Genomic DNA, 5,270 nt, shown 5'->3' with positions numbered 1-5,270 from the left:
TCACTAACAGATACCTATCATCTTATCTCGAGGAGGCTGGAATTAGGCACGAGTTATCTAGTGCTAGAACTCCACAACAAAACGGCATTGCTGAGAGAAGAGTGAGAACTCTGAAGGAAAAAGCGAGATCTATGCTTGCTGAATTAGATATACCTCAGAGGTTCTGGGCGGAAGCCATTAGTACTGCTTGCTATACACAAAACCGGTCAATAATTAACAAACGTTTTGATAAAACTCCCTATGAGTTGTATTATGGGAGAATTCCCACAGTTTCTTACTTTAAGATATTTGGGTGTAAATGTTTTATCCATAACAATGGAAAGGTTTATTTGACTGCTTTTGATGCTAAAGAAGATGAGAGATTCATGTTGGGATACTCATCAGTAAGCAAGGCTTATAGAGTATACAACAAAAGAACACAGACTGTTGAAGAATCCCTCCATGTAGTTTTTGATGAGCCTATTGAGAGAAAATCTAATGAACCCATTGATCTTGCTGACAGACTAAAAGTGACTAGTCTTGAGTCTGTGAGTGAAGAAGAAGAAACTTTGGATAAGCGGATGGCTCTGTCTGATCCAGTGACTGATCCGGTTGAAGTTCAACCAGATGTTCAAACTCCTGTTCAACAAGAAGTTGAGAGTTTGGATGTCGCGGTGTCACCAGCTCAGATGACCAATCCCCTTGGATCCAACTTCAGATGGAACAGAAATCATCCACTAGAACTGATAATCGGAAATCTTTTTTCTCCTCGAAGGACAAGATGTCAATTGATGGACGAAATGGCTAATTATGCATTTATTTCTCAAATTGAACCTAAGAAAATTGGTGAAGCTATAGTTGATCCAGATTGGATCAATGCTATACAAGAGGAGTTAAACAAATTTGCTAGAAATAATGTGTGGTATCTTACTCCTACACCAACTGACAAGTCAGTTATAGGAACAAGATAGGTCTTTAGAAACAAGCTTAGTGAAGATGGTTAGTCATTAGAAATAAAGCTCGTTTAGTTGCTCAAGGATACAGACAAGAGGAAGGTATTGATTTTGATGAGTCTTTTGCACCGGTTGCAAGACTAGAGGCAATCAAAATCTTCCTAGCATATGCATTATTTAAGAATTTTAAAGTCTTTCAAATGGATGTGAAAATTGCATTTTTAAATTGAAAATTAAGTGAAGAAGTATATGTTGAGTAACCCCCTGGTTTTGTATATCATATTTTGCCAAATCATGTTTATAGGCTTGACAAAGCGTTGTATGGTCTTAAACAAGCTCCTAGAGCTTGGTATGACACTTTAACCAATTTCTTGTTTCATCATGATTTTGTTGTTGGAACAGTGGATAAAACCTTGTTTAGATTTACTAAAGATTCTCACATTCTACTTGTTCAGATATATGTTGATGACATTATTTTTGGCTCAACTAACCCCAAATTGTGTGAGAAATTTGCCAAGCTGATGCAGGACAGGTTTGAAATGAGCATGATGGGAGAACTTACATATTTCCTTGGGCTTCAAGTCCGTCAGCTAGAAAATAGAACTCTTATCAACCAGGTCAAATACACCAAAAAACTGCTAAAGAAGTTTGGTTTGGAGAATTGTTCTGCAGCAGTTACTCTAATGAGTTCTTCAATTAAATTGGATAAAGATGAAGGTGGCCAAACTGTCGATGTAACGGCATATAGAGGACTCATCGGTTCTTTGTTGTATGTAACTGCTAGCAGGCCAGACATTCAATTTGTTGTTGGTGTTTGTGGCAGATTTCAGGCTAATCCTAAACTTTCTCATTTTACTGCTGCTAAACGTATTCTTAAATACTTAAAGGGAACTCAAAATATGGGACTTTGGTATCCGAAGGATTCCAGTTTCAATTTAATTAGTTTCTCAGATGCAGATTATACAGGATGCAAAATTGATAGAAAAAGCACAAGTGGAACTTGCCAGTTCCTTGGAGATCAATTAATCACATGGTTCAGCAAGAAACAGACGTCATTTGCCACGTCTACAGCTAAAGAAGAGTATCTTGCAGCTGGAAGTTGTTGTTCTCAAGTTCTGTGGATTCAACAATAGCTCAGAGACTATGAGATTGAGGCTGATGAATCTCCAATTTTCTGCGACAACATAAGTGTTATCGCAATCACCTACAATCCAGTTCTGCATTCTCGGACAAAGCATATTGAAATTAGGCATCACTTCATCCAAGAACACGTCGATCAGAAGCAGATTCGTCTTGAACATGTCCCTACAGATCAACAAACTGCGGACATCTTCACGAAACCCCTACCGGAAGCTAAGTTTTCTTACTTTAGAAACATGTTAGGTCTTGTTGATCTTGATTGATGTGATTACGTGCATAAATTAAGGGGGAATGTATTGTTTAAAACGAAACTAAACAGACATGAAAGACAGAGGTCTTAATTTGTCCTAAGGATTCAGAGTTTGAGAAACACAGCTACTTAGACAAACGTCTACTTTAGCAGTTTCATCTTTATCTGAAATTATCGTCTTGTTTATTCTAACCTGCATGGTTAGACGGATGTGTCTAATAGATAGACACGTCTAATAGACGTTAGACATTTTTACGTCATGAGTAAGAGGATGCTCACGTCTAACTAGACACGCGTGTCTCATGTGCTGTTATTGCATAATTAGACGTACACGTCTAATAGACTGATTTTCAAAAGGAAGTTGAAATGTGAAAAGGAGAGAATAAACGTCTAACTACTGATGTAATTAGACTCTTTATCTTCTAGCTAGTTGGACATCTGTCCTTTGCTGGTTTCTGATCAAGTTTATTTTCCCACCGAAAATCAAATCAGTCATTCCTCAAAAGAATTGAAAACACATTTCTCTCAATATACAAAGAATGACTAATATTTCTGACAACTTTTGCTTGTATACATAGTAATAAATGTTCAGTTTCATGTTAAAGTTAAATGTTATATTTATTGGGAACAGACTTTTGAAGTTCTTGACGGTAGGAGTAATCATTAGTTATTTCCTACATGATTAAACCTTGATATTGATAGGGTTATTCATTACAAAGATTAGAGTTCCTCGAAACTTTTCTCTCTCTCTAGAATTCGAATTGTCTAAACCCTTGTTCATCAAATCAAAATGTCATCCTTCCGTCCAAAGTCGATTCAAGTGGACTTTCAATTTGTATCCACCTTATAATCTCCGGGAATGCATATGATGTTTGAATCGTTAAAAGATTTTGGGCTGAGAAGATTCCTCACCTCTCATGAAACCTATCACGAACAGTTAGTTAACGAATTTTTCGAAACCGTCGGCTTCTATCAGGATAAAGTTATTGATGGGGCCGTAATGGGCCAGATGATCTGTATCACCGAAGAGTCCTTCAGTACGTTTTTCCAATTCCCAAAGGTAGGCATTGATGATTTCTCAACCACTCCTCCTGATCTAATGATTACGATGATGAAAGTCTTTTCCGATTCCCCTCCAGTAGACATTCATGGAAAGAAAAACCTCCTGAAGGTTGAATATGCTCTTTTAAGCGATATCGTATCGAAATCCCTTCTATCTAAAGAATGTTCTTACAAGTATTGTACAAAGGTATTCCAGATAATGATAGCTATCACAAGGGGCGTTCCTGTCAACTGGACAAGCTTCCTCTTCGGAAATTTTGTCAGAATGGTTATTGCTCGGAAGAAAATCTTTGGCTTTGATGGTCCTCTCAGCTCTCTTCTTTGCTTCTTTCTGAATGAACCCGGTAAAAGCTTTCCCCTTCCTTCTAAGATCCTGAACTACCAAAAAGTGGTAGATTACATTCAAAGGGTGAAGACGCTCAAGTCTAAGAAAAGGAAAAGAGAAGACTCCAACTCCCCTCTAACCGCAGTCTTAGAGATATCTTATGTTGAAGTCTATCCTTTCTAGAAGTTATGACTAGGAAGAAGTAGAAGAAGAAGATTATAATAGAGATTATCTTCATTTAAGATGAAAGTTTCTGAAACATGTGTTTTTAATGTTTTGATGTTAACTTATTCTGGTTGTTTTTTATAACAAGTTTTTGTGTGTTTCTTCTGAAAACACTCACGTTTGGTTGTTTATTAACATGATATTTATATGACGAATCTGCATATATTTTGTTTATTTATATGATGAATGCATGTTTTGATATATGTATGCAGGTTTCCAATTTTTTCATCAAAAGGGGGAAATTGTTAGGTCAAATTATTTTGACTAAGTGTTGAAATAATTTAACCACTGAGATTTTGATGATGAAATGACTTATATGTTTTGATGCAGGTGTATTGAAACAATATTTCATAAGACTTGGATTTAATGAGGGTCATTAGACCGATTTTTGGCATTCAATGCATAGAATTAGACGTACAGTCTAACTCATCGGAGTTAGACGTGTAGTCTAATGAATGCATAGAATTAGACGTACAGTCTAACTCATCGGAGTTAGACGTGTAGTCTAATATATTTGTAATTAGACGGATTGTCTAATTTATGCGGAATTAAACGTGCAGTCTAACTAAGTGGAGTTAGACGTACAGTCTAATAGAAAGTGAAAGTTAGACGTGTGTCTAACTCCTTCAGACAAGTCTGAGGTAGAACCGGAATTAGACGTGCAGTCTAACTTAGTGGAGTTAGACGTGCAGTCTAATGATTATTGGATAATTAGACGTGTAGTCTAAATAATGAAAGTTAGACGTGCGTCTAACTCCTACAAACAAGTCTGAGGTAGAACCGAAATTAGACGTGCAGTCTAACTTAGTGGAGTTAGACGTGCAGTCTAATGGTTATTGGATAATTAGACGTGTAGTCTAATTGATGAAAGTTAGACGTGCGTCTAACTCCTTCAGACAAGTCCGAGGTAGAACAAGAATTAGACGAGCAGTCTAACTCAGTGGAGTTAGACGTGCAGTCTAATGGTTATTGTAATTAGACGTGAGTCTAATTCTATTAGACCAGTGTGTCTAATAGACGTTTATATTAAAAGGAGATGTTTGATTTCATGAGACTGATTTTACAATACGTCTAACTGAAATACGTTTAATGCTTAGTTTAAGTAGTATGTTTGAAGCTAGCATTTCACCTACCCACGTGTTATAGATGTACCCTACTCCTGCTCCACTTTTTAGTGAAGATTAGTACAACAGCTATATGCAACCAACCAAGGAATGCCACGTAAGATAATTTTCCTCACATTACTTGTTTTGCAGGTACATCCCTGATGGAATATTCGGCGCACTACCAGTGATGTACGACCACGATCCTTGTGCTTAGAACCTGCTGTGTACAA

Source organism: Impatiens glandulifera, chromosome 9 (assembly GCF_907164915.1).
Source record: "Impatiens glandulifera chromosome 9, dImpGla2.1, whole genome shotgun sequence".
NCBI classification, from domain to species: domain Eukaryota; kingdom Viridiplantae; phylum Streptophyta; class Magnoliopsida; order Ericales; family Balsaminaceae; genus Impatiens; species Impatiens glandulifera.
This window is presented reverse-complemented; position numbering follows the sequence as displayed.